Source organism: Delphinus delphis, chromosome 20 (genome assembly GCF_949987515.2).
Source record: "Delphinus delphis chromosome 20, mDelDel1.2, whole genome shotgun sequence".
NCBI classification, from domain to species: Eukaryota; Metazoa; Chordata; class Mammalia; order Artiodactyla; family Delphinidae; genus Delphinus; species Delphinus delphis.
Window position 1 is genome coordinate 1,037,399 of NC_082702.1, and position 15,450 is coordinate 1,052,848.

Consider the following 15,450-nt stretch of genomic DNA (forward strand, 5'->3'; position numbering starts at 1 on the left):
CTTATCCCCTATAACCTCAATCCTGGGCTAACTGAACACTAATCAACCAGAATCAGATGACTAAAATTGCTGTTGTCAATAACATCACCGTAGGCACTAAAAATGCTCTTATAGATATCATTAACATACAAATTCAGATTGTTTATCTAGAGCAAGATTAGCTAACAGACCCCGGAGCCATGGATCACGTGGCCAGAGAATTATAAACCAGAGACATCCTGATTCCCATATCCACGATTAAGAAGTGTCACAGCGCTTCCCTTGTGGCGCAGTGGTTGAGAGTCCGCCTGCCGATGCAGGGGGCATGGGTTCATGCCCTGGTCCGGGAGGATCCCACATGCCGCGAGCGGCTGGGCCCGTGAGCCATGGCCGCTGGGCCTGCGCGTCCGGAGCCTGTGCTCCGCAACGGGAGAGGCCACAACAGTGAGAGGCCCGCGTACCACAAAAAAAAAAAAAGAAGTGTCACAAGATAATTAATCCTGGCCTCTTCTTCTTCCCCTTTAAAAAATACCCCTAACTCAGGGGCTTCCCTGGTGGTCCAGTGGTAAAGACTGTGCGCTTCCAATGCAGGTGCGCTAACAATGCAGGGGGTGCAAGTTCGATCCCTGGTGGGGGAAGTAAAATCCCACATGCCGGGTGGCATGGCCAAAAAAAACCCCAAACAAACAAAAACACCACCCCTAACTCAAATACCGCATGGGAGTGGATCTGAGATCTGTCTTCCACTCCATTCCTTGGTGCCCTGCAGTAAATGCTGTTCTTTCCTTAACCACAACCAGGTGGCAGTAGATTGGCTTTGTGAAGCCAGCGGACTAAGTTCCGTTTGGTAACACAAACAGCAGCACTCCCACAGATTTTAGTATGGTCCTTTTGTGAAGAACAAAATCTGTCCTTAGAACTGGAGCCACTGTTTTCCTGTTTTCCAGCACCGGTCATTGTGGAGTTTAGCCTTTTTTCCTGAAAAGCCTGGTAGGTTCGTGCATCTATGTGAACTACATTACCCAGAATGCTCAACGGAAAAGGGCAGTATGAGTAACCAATGAGTTCTCAGGAGATAGGCAGTTTCCGTTTGAGGCGCAACTTGTAGGGGCGGGACCTCCGGCCTCCTCCTCAAGGTGACCATTTTACTGCCCATTTTAACTGCTATGGGTCAGTTCTGGAGCTCCGTGTTAGAAACGGGGTGACGGAACCGGGAAGGTCCGAGTAGAGGCATAGTCCCCATTGCACAGAGGCCGGTCTGAGGCTCGGCGACGCCGCCCGTGGGCCCCGCACCAGGCCCGGGAGAGGGTCCGCCGTGCCCTGGTCCCACTTCTCCCGCGGCTCCCGGCGCCGCTCCGCTCACAGAGTCCGATGGCGGCGGCGGCGGCGCTTAGGCAACAGCCTCAGGTAAACGGTAGTCCTTCGGGCCCTCACCCCATCAGGCACTAAAGCCCCGAATGCTGGGCACCTGCCCATGTGCCCGCAGGCCAGGCCGCGGTGTCCAGGACGGTGAGGCGGTTGTGGGTGGGGCTCTGTTTCCGACAGTGTGATGGCGCGTGGGAGAGGGTGACAGGCGGAGGGACCCGCAGGTGCAAAGGCTTGGAGGTCGGATTGAGCCGGGAGGATTCGGGAAACCTGGGGTCCATCTGATGTCTGCAGGACACAAAGAAGGTGAAGCGGGGTCATACCCGGACTGTCAGGCTGAGGGTTGTATCTTCATTGTGAGGACCTAAGAAGGCATGGAGAATTTTGAACAAAAGGGGAACAGGATTTACATTAGCGTTTTAAATGTTTCCCAAGGTCCTTCAAAGGAAAAACAGATTTGAGGAGAGTGATGAGGACATGGAGGCACTAGGAGGTTGAATCTTTGTTCAAGGCCATACTGCTGGTAAATGGTGATACAGAGCACCGAGTAACAGGGGTCAGACGACCAACCTGAAGTCGTCTGGCTCCAAGGCCAGGCAAGGAAGAATACAGGGTGGCATGAGCTTCAACGTTTCTAACCCACAGTTACATTCTTATAAGGCCTTTCTTTTCCCACAGAGTCCGAAGGCTGCAGAAGTACTTATGGAAACAAAACAGGTATGGTAGTGGTGTCCTAGTACCTTACTGGCTCCAACACTCACTCGGATGCTTTCTGGTTTGTGGTGTCCTGGGACTCTTATGTGCCATTTTCCCAGTCCTTGGGTGTGGGAACCCTAGAGAAACCCCAAGCCCAGGGTTCTAAGTCTATATCATGGGTGATATGGAGGTGTTCCCATTTCTGGCGACTAGTGTAAACTAGTGTGGAAGGTTAACCCAGGAGCTGCTACCAGGTTATGCAAATACTTAGTGTTAAAACTGAGCTGGGAGTGTTAAGGAACCACAGGTCTCTGTTTCTGGTATGAACAAAGGAAAGGAATATAGGATGACTGCCTGAGAAATGGGGCATCTATTTTGGAGGTATTGGGAGGTTTGGATCAGAGGAGGGAGGTGATATTACCAAGGTCTAAAAAGGCTCCATCTGACTGTAAAGTGCAGAACAGACTGTGGGAGTGAGGGAGGAGCAAGGTGGAGGCTACTGAGGGTTAATGGGCCAGGGCTGTGGTTTAGGAGATGTGGTCGGAGTCTGGATGCATGTTCTAAAAAGGGGCAACTAGGTTTTATAGTATGGATGATGAGAGAGTGAAACAGAGAACTCAGGGATAACCCCAGCGTGTTTGGTCTTGGCAGCTGTAGGGATGGAAGCTCCAACTGAGATGAGGAAGTTGGTAGTAGGAGTAATAATCACTGGGGGTATCAGGAGCTTTGTTTTAACCATGTTAAGAGTCTGAGGTATTTCAGAGACCAGTAAGTGGAGGCATCAGATTGTCAGCTGGACTCACAAGTTGGGAAATCAAAAGAGAGGTTCAAGTTGGAGACATTCAAAAAGTGGTAGGTACTATGTGGACCCAAGTAAGTGACCTGTGGTCACAGGAGGTATAATCTTCATGTTATGGTCCTAAAGCTGTTCAGGAAGCAGGAAGTGGAGGATAGAGACTGACTACTTATTCTCTTGCTTGAGTACCTGAGTGATGGTTTTGGTTTCTTAAGTGCAATTGAGGGAGGTATGTGGTCATAAAGGTAGGGTGTATCAGACATGAGAGCCTGGCAAGTGGCCAAGGCTTCCAAGAGAAGAGTAGATATGAGATGGATGTCAAGGCATAGGAGTGCTTGAGGCAAGATGACATGCAGACCAGAGCTATTTCTTATTCACCACACTATGGACTCACCAAGATTCTGTGAGGACTTTGCTGGGGCCTGGAATGTTTCAATTAGCCTGGTGGATATGGTCAGGGCAAGTATGGTCATTTGTGTTAGTTAATAGGACTGGGGTTGTTGGTAAGTGGGACTGGACTTTGAATGAGGGTTAGATGGACAGAGAAGGCTGTCATAGCTGAGGGACAGCAAGAGCAGCACAGAAATGCAAGAGGGCCATGGGCATCCAACGTCGACAGGTGGTTCTCTGTGGCTTAGTCTCAGGCAAGGAATAACCATACAGGGAGGGAGGCCTTCATAGAGGGATTAGATGTTTCCACCCCCAGTGGGAGCCATGGGAGGTCTAAGCTAATATTGAATCTTGTTTGAATTTGCCAGGCAACTCTGGGTGCTTTCTGCAAAGTTGTATTTTTAAGGCTTAAAATAAAGGCCCATTATCACGTGCTGCCTTGACATCTAATAAAACCTAGAGTGGCTCAAATGGCCTGAGTGTAAGTTCCCCTCTCGAATTGGTGATCTTGGATAGGGTCTCCCATTTTATCAAGGGGGCTAGAGCAGTTCCTTCTCTTAAGAAAAACTCAACTCACATTGGCGGAAATTCCCTGACGGTACAGTGGTTAGGACTCAGCACTCTCACTGCCGGGGCATGGGTTCGATCCTTGGCTGGGGACCTAAGATCCTGCAAGCTGTGTGGCAGGCCCCCCAAAAAAGAAAGATCAAATTAGCTTTACTCAACAATTCATGCTTTGGGTAGCATCCCATCTGGCAAATAGAAAGGAGCTCCACTGAGCTGTAGAAAAGGAAAGGTTTTTAAATGTGGAAAGGGTGTGGAAAAGGGAAATTATTAGCAAAGAATGCATTGTCTCCGGCAAGTTTGCCCTCCAGTGGGGAACGAAAGGGGTCTATTGGGCGGATTACCTCACTAGTTCTGACCAGGAAATTCCAGGCTGATTAGTTAAAGGTTACTTTCCTGGAGGTTGAAACCGCAGTTAGGTTAGGTATTGAATATTAAGTCTTGGTTTGCTTATGTGGGGTTTAGCACAGTGACTCTGTTTTCACCTTCCATCTCCTTTTTAACATTGCTAATCTTTTTTGAAGTGGGTTTCAATTCTCTACTGGCCTGCAGAGTTATTCAGACAAGCCATTGCATCATCCTCTAGGAAACAGGTTGTACCCCGACCTCTTGATCCTAAAAAACTTCCACCGCACAACCCCTGGTGGGGTTTTTTCTTTTTTCCAGTGTACAACATTCATGTGGCCCTGTATGGTATGTGATGTCCTCCTCTCGCAGGCTATATCTCTAATTAATAAACTGTTGTTGATCTCATCTGTCCAGTGTCAGGTGTCATATCTTCTGCATCTCCATAAACCTAGGACAGGAATTCCAGTGGGGTAAAGAGGAGGTGATTAAAACAAAAATAACATATAGAGAGGCCAGGGAGATGCCTGTGCTCTGGGGCAGTGAGGCATGGTGGCCATGGGCATGTGGCTGTGGTGTTGAGGGATGTGCAAGTCATGTGTACTTGGAGAGGGAGTGTGTCTGATGGCCCCAGGGCTCTGGTGTTGAGACTTCTGTGTCTTTGGTTGTATTGGGAATAGCTTGACAAGAGTGGGTGGATGCATCTTCCCCAGGCCCACAGCTTAGACACCTGTTTCTCCATCTGCCACTTGTTGCTGATTGTTGGACTTCATGACCATTGAGCCCATAAGGAGAAAATAGCACAAGTTGCACCAGGGCCTGGTTTGTCCCCTGAGTTGGGGGGCTTGGGAGAAGGATGGGCATGGGGTAGATGTGTATGGGATGGATTGTGGATACTCAGAGAAAAGTTGTTTATGGTTTTATCTGTTCACCACCATGAAAAGGCACTGTGACCTTTGAAGATGTGGTTGTGTACTTCTCCTGAGAGGAGTGGAGTCTCCTTTATGAGGTTCAGAGACACCTGTACTGTGATGTGATGCTGGAGAACCTTAAACTTAAAACCTCCCTGGGTAAGGTCCTCACACCCACCTCTGTACTGTGAGGTATTCCCTGCTCTCTCTTTTTTTACTAGAGCCTGATCTGCCCTTCCTACATCAGAACCACAAAAACTGCTTCCTTCCACAAGTCCTTAAGTAGGTGCTGTGGTTGGTTGGGATAAGGTGTGTGCACTGCCCTCTTCTCTCTTTGAAAAGCCGCAACACCTTCCCTGCAGCCTCACAAAGAATGATTCAGGGTTAGGCATCTACTGGTCACTATAATTGATCCTTTTTTTTTTTTTTTTTTTTTTGCGGTATGCGGGCCTCTCACTATTGTGGCCTCTCCCGTTGAGAAGCACAGGCTCCAGACGCGCAGGCCCAGCGGCCATGGCTCACAGGCCCAGCTGCTCTGTGGCATGTGGGATCTTCCCGGACCGGGGCACCAACCCGTGTCCCCTGCATCGGCAGGCGGACTCTCAACCACTGCGCCACCAGGGAAGCCCAATAGATCCTATTTTGCTTGCCTTCTCCCTGGCCTGGTAACTGTCCAGATCTAAGACACCCCTGTACCCCAGATCCTATTTCTTTCCTCTAGCTGACATTTCCTTATGCCTGCTTATGCCAGGAATTGCCATCACTGACGTGGTTACTAATTACGTGGACCATTATCTTTTCTTGCAAGACTCTCCAAAGTTTTCTGTAATAGTTTTCTTTCCTGTGACCTGTTGTGTGCTGAGTTGTTCTGGCCTAGTACTGGCTGCACTTTTGTAATGTCTTTAAATACTTGCATCACGTGGTTGCCATGTATATTTGCTCATCTTGGGAGTAGGTTAGAGAGCCTTCAGTGGTTCACAAATGGCTATTAATCCAGCCACAACAAGATGGGTCAAGAGGCTGCTGGTTTTGAGTGGCACCTTGGGGAGGGCATGACGTCAGGGCTGTGTTCAAATTATAGGAGAAACTCAACTGTGTTTGATTAGTATTTTGTGCCAGTTCTAGTGACCACACCTCATTTCTGGTGTTCCTTCCCCATTCTTGACACTTCGCTGACTTGTCAACTCTACTTGTCACTTCTACTTTTACCTCCCATGCAGGAGTAATCCTCATCTTTCTGGACTGTTACCTGCTTTTCTTACTGCTCCATCTGCAGTGTTCTCCAACATTGACTTTTACATATTGTGTCATGGGTGAGGTGTGCATATATCTTTAAATAGTCCTTGAACACAGGCTACTCTATTGCAGTTGGATATTCTTGGTCCTGGACTTACCCTTCTATTTAGTGGTCATGTGTCACCAGCAAATAAGAGCCTACTGGAAGTTATTTGCAGAGAAACCAGTTGTAGGCCCTGCTCTCCTCCAGATATCCCATCCCACAGTTGTATCCTTCACCTTGTGAGACCTTCCCCATTCTGTGCTCTTTATTCCCTAGTACAGCAAAGTAGCCTGATCCTCAACATGCGTCACCTCCCTTGTCCTGCAAACAATCCCATGGACTTGTCCTGAGTTTGTTAAACACACTCTTGTGTTCTGGTGGCCCCCTCCAGCCACATACTGTGTTATCTACCATCATCTACAAGAATACATTATAAAAATATACATGGCTCTGCAGTGTGAAGAGGTAACATGAGGTTTGCAGAAGGCAGCTGGAAGAGCAGAAGACAGAAATACAACTGCCGTATAAATTTTAGGTTTCATAACTATCAAAACACATGTCCCTTCTTCTGGGTTCCACTAAATAATATGAAGTACAAAGAGAGAGAGAAAATGACATCTAAGACCTGTCTTGACTTCAGCTCAGTAACATTTCCTCTTCATTTTGCCAGGAGTAAGTCCATATGGAGAAGATTCCAAGTCTGGGAAGCCACTCTAGATGGCTCATCATTCTCCTGTGTTCCCTTTTCATGGAAGTTTAGTACAAGGTCACTGCATACATTTAGTAAATTATCTGTGGCCAGGTATGTTCTTGGATCAGAAAGATAGAGAACAAACACATGGGGGAAAGCCAAAGAGAGTAATATAGCAAACAAAGGAGAGAGAAGTGGGAGAGAGAGGAAATGAGCTATGAATTATGGTAGAAATCACACATAAATGTCAGGAAGTGGCACAATTCTGAAAATGAGAGACTGTTAGAGTTATATATATGGTTTTTGAACATAGAAAGCATTAATGTATAATATTTTTAGTCAATTACTTCCTCAAGGTGTAGAGAATGAGAAGCAGTTCATTAGCAAGAATAGGGAGGAATCTATATAGAGCAAAACTACAATCTATATTCATGAAAATCCAGATTCTTAGACAGATGGGACAGTATAATGTTTTCAACAATGAAAATTAAGAACTGACATAACTGCAAGTCAGGAACTGAAGGAAAGTACATTTTCTAACACAATTGAAGTGAGATGGACTTCAAAGAAGGATAATCAAAATAGAATTCTAATAGAGGTTTATTTTGCTAAGCCAACAAACTCTCCCTGGGCCATGATATTAGGAGAATTGATAGGAGCAGTGTTTGGAAGCAGTGTGAATTCACAAAGAGAAGAAAGTTCATTCAAAAACAGCAGTAATAGGAATGACCTGACACTGCTGTGTTCCATGATGGGGTGTTACTCTCTGAATCCCAGTCCATGTGGGCTGTAAACCTGGCACTCCCCCTTCCATCAGGACATCTGAGGTTCTTTTACTGTACAGAAGACATGGCAGGGCTATGCACTGGGGGTCTCAATGTATGTGACTAGAATCCTGTTGCACCTTCTTTCTAGAATCATGAGCTTATATTCTAAAACTCTTCTTAGATTCAGCATACACTTGGATGACAATATTGCACCTTCCTGTCCATGAACATGGAATGTCTCTCCATTTATTTAGTTTTTCTTTGATATCTTTCATCAGAATTTTATAGTTTTTCCCAAATAGCTCTTGTATATGTTTTGTTAGGTTTATACCTGAGTATTTCATTTTGGAGAGGTGCCAATGTAAATGGTAATGTATTTTTAACTTCAAATTCCATTCATTCATTGCTGGTGTATAGGAACAACCTTGCTATAATTGCTTAATGGATTGAGGATTTGTGTTGTTTTTGATTCAGATTTGATACATAGACATTTGTATCATTTGTTTACAGAGACAGTTTTATTTCTTCCTTCCCAATCTGTATACATTTCTATTTTATTTTCTTGTCTTACTGAATTAGCTAGGACTTCCAGGACAATGCTGAAAAGCAGTGGGTAGCAGGACATACTTGCCTTGTTCCTGATCTTAGTGGGGAAGTTTTGAGCTCCTCACAAGTAATTATTATGTTAGCTGTTACATTTTTGTAGATTTTCTTCATCAAATTGAGAAAGTTCCCCTCTATTCCTAGTTTGCTGAGAGTTTTTTTTTTTTTTTTTTTTTTTTTTTTGCTGTATGCGGGCCTCTCACTGTTGTGGCCTCTCCCGTTGCAGAGCCCAGGCTCCGGACGCGCAGGCTCAGCGGCCACGGCTCATGGGCCCAGCCGCTCCGCGGCATGTGGGATCTTCCCAGACCGGGGCACGAACCCGTGTCCCCTGCATCGGCAGGCGGACTCCCAACCACTGCGCCACCAGGGAAGCCCTGCTGAGAGTTTTTATCATAAATCATTGTTGGATTTTCTCAAATGTTTTCTCTGCATCTATTGATATGATACTGTGATTTTTCTTCTCTTAGCCTATTGATGTGATGGATTACATTAATTTGTATTTGACTGTTAAACCAGTTTGCATACCTAGGATAATCCCACTTGGTTGTGGTGTATAATTCTTTTTGCACATTGTTGGATTTGCTTCTGTGCTCATGAGAGATATTGGTCTGTAGTTTTCTTGTAATGTTATTTTCTGGTTTTGGTATTAGAGTAATACTAGCCTCATAGAATGAGTTAGGAAGTATTTCCTCGGCACATTTCATCTGGAAGAGATTGTAGATAATTGGTATAATATCTTCCTTAAATATTTGGTAGAATTCACCAGTGAACCCATCTGGGTCTGGTGCTTTCTGCTTTTGAAGTTTATTAATTATTGATTCAAAGTCTTCAGTAGAAAGTAAGAATAGACAATCTGAATAGGCCTTTTTATTTTATTTTTTATTTGTTTTTCTCTTTTGGCTGCATCACACAGCATGTAGGATCTTAGTTCCCCAACCAGGGATTGAACCTGTGCCCCTGCATTGGGAACACAGAGTCTTAACCACTGGACCACCAGGGAAGTCCCCAGCATATATCTTTTAAATAAGTTAATAAATGCCAAAAAAAAGTATTTGAGAAAATCCAACACCCATGCTCTCCTGTTTTCGATTTCATTAGTTTCTACTCTAATTTTTATTATTTCTTTTTCCGCTTTAGATTTAATTTGGATTTCTTTTTAAAGTTTTCTAGGATGGAAGTTTAGACTAATGATTTTGTATTTTCCTTTTATGCTGTAAATTTTCCTCTAGGCACTGCTTTCACTGCAACCTACAAGTTTTGACAAGTTGTGTTTTCATTTAGTTCCAAATAGTTTGAAATTTCTCCTTGATGCATGTGTTATTTAAAAGTATTTTTTTAATCTCCATGTATTTTGGGATTTTCCAGCTATCTTTTTCTTTTTGATTTCTACTTGAATTCCATTGTGGTCTGAGAGCAGACATTGTATGATTTCTATTCCTTCACTCCTGACTGCTGGAGCTGTCCATTTCTGGTAGACGGGTGTTGAAGTCTCCCAAATATAATAGTGGATTCATTTATTTCTTTTCACCTGGAACTCTAGGTCCGCTTTCACACTCACAAAGCAGAATTTATCTCCTTCTCATAGTTTCCATCTGACTTCCTCTATATTCAAGCCGCAACAGGAGATTGTCAGTTGCAGTCTTTCTTCTTACACTTCAGATCTGCCTGACTTCCACTTCTGTCTTAGCCAGAACAAGTTCTCTACTTTTAAGGGTGCATGTGATTACATTAGGCTAACCTGAGTAATCTCTATTTTAAAGTCAAACGATTAGCAACTTTAATTACATCTGTAAAGTTCTTTTACCATGTAACATAACATATTCATGGGAGTAACCCCAGGAGTCAAAGTTCACAGCCATCAAAACTCTGCCAACCACAGTCTCTTTTCCTAATTCACCTTTGGGTTTTATAGCAGATTTCATTCTTTACCTTCTCAATAGTAAGTCTGACATTATTTTATTTATATAAATCTACTCATAATTTATCCACACAACTCAGCCATGAGATAAATATCCACATATAACTGCAACCACCATTGTATGGCACAACTTGACTTTAACTCCAGGTTTTCCATGTTCAACACAATGTGATTAAGCAGCAGTTTCCTTGTAAGTACATCTGATGATCTCTGCTTTTGTTGTTTTGAAATTAAATGTATCATTTTGAGTAAGGTCTTTATTTTGCTTATTTATTTTCATTTTATAGACTAATCTTTTGCTCTTCTCATGATATTAACCTGGGGGCTCACTCTCTGGGTCTGTGAAGAATTGATACTGATGCTGCCTGTGTGTTTAGGTCTTACTCTTGCCCCTCATGACAGGGACCTCATTAGGAAGAGACCTAGCACATAAGCCTAATATCTACCAATGTTCTACACAATGAATACTTAGGCAATGATGATGATGACACAAAAAAGTCTCCTACAGTTCTTGCTGTACAGTTATTAGATTTTCACACAGACACACATACATACACAACAGCTAGGTTTATTAACTGTACAGCATGATAGTTATTTACTATTCATTAAGTGGAAGTGGATTATCATAAAGGTCTTCATTCCTGATGTCTTCATGTTGAGTAGGGTGAGGAGGCTGAGGAAGAGGAGGGATCAGTCTTGCTGTCTTGGAGTGGCAGAGGTGATAGAGGGGAAGGAGGTGGAAGGGGAGGCTGGAGAAGCAGGCACACTCAGTGGAACTTCACAGAAATACGTCATTTCTGTCTGACAAATATTGTATGATTTATCATTTCAATTTACATGAGGTCCTGGGAGTCATCAGAAAGTAGAATTGTGGTTGCCAACATCTAGGGATATGAGGAAATAGGAAGTTATTGTTTCATGGGTACAGAGTTTCAGTTTGGAATGATGTAAGAATTCTGGAGATGGATAGTCTTGATGGTCGCGAAGCAATGTTAATGTACTTTCTGCCACCAAATTGTATATTCAAAATCGTTAAAATGGTGCATTTTTCATTATGTATATTTTACCATAATAAAAAATGTAAAAATAATAATTACTCAAAGATGACTTTCTAAAATGTGTGTGTTATTTACTAATGAAGTTCAGGGATTTCCTGATAATACCATTTAGGAAATTTTCAGTGTTTTGGAGTTCTGGGTTTGGAAGTGTTGTGGAAACATAATTATAAATAAAATGTCCTGTTAACCCAGAAAACCTCTGCACATAAATAGAAGAGAAAGAAAACATTTTTTTCTGTTGAATAAGCATTAAAGCAGAATGTGATGTGCATTACAGGCAATCTAGTAAGGAGACTGTGAAGTAAGTAAGAAATCTCACCCTTTTATATAGCCAGGCAATATAATCCGTTACATAGGTGTTTTTGAGATAAATGAGAACTAGTTCTCAAGTTAGAGGATTTTTGACAGTACCAGTTTTCATATAGTTCATGATAAATTTACCATGTAATTGGGGTGGCCATTGGCATCTGCTAAGTGTCTTTATCTAAAAGAAATATAAATTTCTTTTACCTTTATGACAGGAGGTAGTTTTATAAATTAGACCCAGGCACCTGCTGAAGTTAGGCTCCTACTGTTCCACAAAAACAGAAACATAAGGGTACTGTCTTCCGTGATGGTTGAATTTCAAAGAGCTGTCTCTCTCTCAGGTCCTGGAGAAAAAGATTCCCAGATTGTAAAACTGACAAAAGGCATATATAGCCTTTAAAAATATTTTCTTATATAATAATGGGCAAAGGAAGAAAAAACAAGTATTTTCAAGTAAATGCCCTAAAAGAAAGTGGATGCGGTGATGAAACTCTCCTTTTTAGCCTCAGCGGATTTATTTTTCTTTTATAAATTTGTATTTACCGTTACAAAACTCACTGCTAATTTGAACTTTAAGCTGATCCCCAAAAGATTTATTTGCATTTTCTTTTTATTAAAATTTATTTTTTAAAATTTGGGTGTGCATTGGGTCTTTGTTGCTGCATGTGGGTTTTCTCTAGTTGTGGCGAGCAGGGGCTCTAGGGAGCGGCCTTCAGTAGTTGTGGCTCGCGGGCTCTAGAGCGCAGGCTCAGTAGTTGTGACACACAGGCTTGGTGGCTCCGCGGCATGTGGGATCTTCCAGGACCAGGGCTTGAACCTGTGTCCCCTGCATTGGCAGGTGGATTCTTAACCACTGTGACACCGCCACCGGGGAAACACCTATTTAATTTTCTAAGCATATTAGTTGGATGAAGTTCCTTTCAAATGCAGAGGAAAAAGTCCTAGGGATATGCGGGCTTCTGGAGGCTTTTTTTTTTTTTTTGCGGTACGCGGGCCTCTCACAGTTGTGGCCTCTCTCGTTGCGGAGCACAGGCTCTGGACGCGCAGGCTCAGCGGCCATGGCTCACAGGCCCAGCCACTCCGCGGCATGTGGGATCTTCCCAGACTGGGGCACGAACCCGTGTCCCTTGTATCGGCAGTAGAGGCTTTTGAAGACTGGAAGAAGTGAAGCAAATTCAAGAATTGTGTGTGTCCCCATGTAACCCATTTTCTTTATTTTTGAAACTGCTACCTGGCCAAATGCTCAGTACTGAGAACTACAGTAGTAGTTGTAGTAGGTGAAAGGTGAGAAATTTTTCAGAAGAGACATAATGGGTCACTTGAGTGTTTATTTATGTAGGAGAAATGATAAGATTCGTTAAAAAATTCAATTAAAATAAATTATTTTTTAAAGATTATATTTTTTAACCATTTAACTTTAGTTTTAAGTACTAAATGAATATTTTTAATGAAATATAAGTAATTTTTAGCAAAATTTGACAGCCATTAGCACCTAAGAGCAACTTTCAAAGACCTACATTTTCATGTAGTCTTTATTGTCCATATTTAATAATCATTTGTTTTTTATTATGACTAACTTATAAACAATACTTGGTAATTGAAAAATAGTCTTACCTGTGGCTAAATGTGTAATTCTGCAGTTCTGTGGTGTCTGCTTTACTTCAAATTGATTGGAAAATTGTTTTAATCTTTTTATGTTTAATCATGTAAAATGCTTTTTAATGTGTGCAGATATGAAGCACATAACTTGTCTAAATATTATTTCAATCTAGAATATTTAGGTAATGTGGTTGTTATTAATGATAAATTTTACTGAAATAAGTTATATTTATTACCACTAATAAAGCATCATAGTAACATTACCTCCCAGAATGAGTTTTTCTTTTCAACATTAGTTTATATTCCTGTAGTAAATTAAGACGCTGCATGGATTTTTTTTCAATATTTTAATTTGACGGTTTCCTATTATTTACAGACTCAAAATTTTTAGTAATTGCTCAGTGACTCATTAGATGATCTCTTGAATGTGGTGCCATTACCTTGAAATGTTGAGTCTTTTTATTCTTTTCACCAATAAATGTTGACTTTGAAATCTGTCCTAATTTAAGATCCTCAAAATTATCTGTTGTTCCCTTACCACATTTTTCAAAAGCATAAATATTATGTGAACTTTTTTTATGCCTATTATACTGCAGTGATCTGTGAGGGGCCTATCCTCTCCTGTTCCCACAACTTTACATGGTATTTACAGTGAGAAACTTGTGGTCACTTAAATATATGCGAATTAAAAAATCAATGTCAAAACTCATTACTGCAGAGACTGAATATCATCTTTGGTAATGATTCATTCTTCAAAATTGTTTTATGATTCTATATCTTAATAGATGTAAAAGACATCTGAAGAAAATAAAGCAATTTCCTTCACTCTTTGATCTGAACACACTCAATACTTCAGTATAGGAATGAACACAGCTCATAGTGCTTCTAACTCTCCATTCTCTGTTCTTTGCAATCCTTGCACGTGTTTCTTCTTACACTATCTCTCAGTGGGTTCTACATTAGCAACAAAATGAAAATTAAAAACGTTTACCTTCAGAGGATATGACTAGCGTCCTGATCAGTGTCACTTGGGAAATCTCTCATAACTGTAAGCTTATTATTACATAATGATAAGGAAATTGGGTTTGGAGATGTATATTTTGTGATGCGTCTGTTAGAATCCAAAACCTAACTCCAATTTGTAAAAGTGTTTAATAAAATCCTACACTGAGTTTTAGTTTTTGAAACCCTCAGAACCACTTTGGGTTTTTTCAAGTGTGTTGTAGGTTCTGGTTGTGATACAGTAACAGACTGACTCACACTCCTACCATAAACGACTATAAAAGTGGCAAAATATGCGGAGTTCCTGCTTTGAGGAGTGGGATGGCACAAAGCACGGGGCTGTGAGCTTGAGGGAAGGACGGCACAGTGGGTGAGGTTGCGTCCCCCCATCCTCCTGCCAGGGCACTTTCTAAACATGCACGCGGAAATGGAGCCCAGAAAGCAGAGGTGGAGGGACCAGAGCTCAGAGCCCAGGGCTGCAGAGGCAGCTGGAAATTCCGTGGCTGCATCTTTTCAGGGGGCCCTACCCAGGCAGAGGTGTTCTGAAACCTCAGGCCGGACCTCCCAGGGGCAGAGACCCTTGTTCTTGAATCAGAGGTCAGGTATGGACAGGTGCCACCAGTCACTGCATCCCAGCTTCCCCCTCCAGAGGCAATGTCCTCACCTCTGGCTCAAAAGCTGAGGCCCCACTTCCTCCTACTCCAGAAGCTGATTCCCCACCTGTGGCACCTAAGCAATGCTAGCCCCTCTCTTGCACACGTGTCCATGCCATCTCAGGGGCCTGCCCTCTGGTCAGGGGGTGGCCTCTTGGACTCCACATTTGTAACCTCAGCTGGACCTGACTCCTGGGACATAATTATCAGCCTCTAGACCTTCAGGCCATCACTACTTGGTCTGGTTTTTCTGCCCATAGGGAACATCATTGGGATTGGACTGGCACTTGAGGACTCTGGTCACCTCTGGAGAATTTTCTTTGGCCTTGGAGAAGGGCCCATATAGGGACTGAGAAGCGAGAGTAGCCATGAGCCATGAGCTCACAGCAGCTGGCCAGCCATGGTACATGCAGAAGACAAAATGCAAGGCAGTCTTTAAAAGGAGGTAGCTTTAGGTCTACAAGGTTTTGAGAGAAGGAAGTATCAGGAAGTATTGGGTGTAAAATGAGAAAGTAGCTTTACATTACA

The 15,450-nt window shown here is 42.8% G+C and overlaps 1 long non-coding RNA gene across 1 annotated transcript; it reads left to right on the forward strand.

The window, feature by feature from the left end:
• The first annotated feature begins 620 nt into the window (after positions 1–620).
• On the forward strand, positions 621–14,422 carry LOC132416547 (uncharacterized). Its single transcript, XR_009517641.1, has 3 exons — positions 621–1,386; positions 2,023–2,061; positions 12,701–14,422. It is a non-coding gene; the product is annotated as an uncharacterized lncRNA (long non-coding RNA).
• The last annotated feature ends 1,028 nt before the right edge of the window (positions 14,423–15,450 follow it).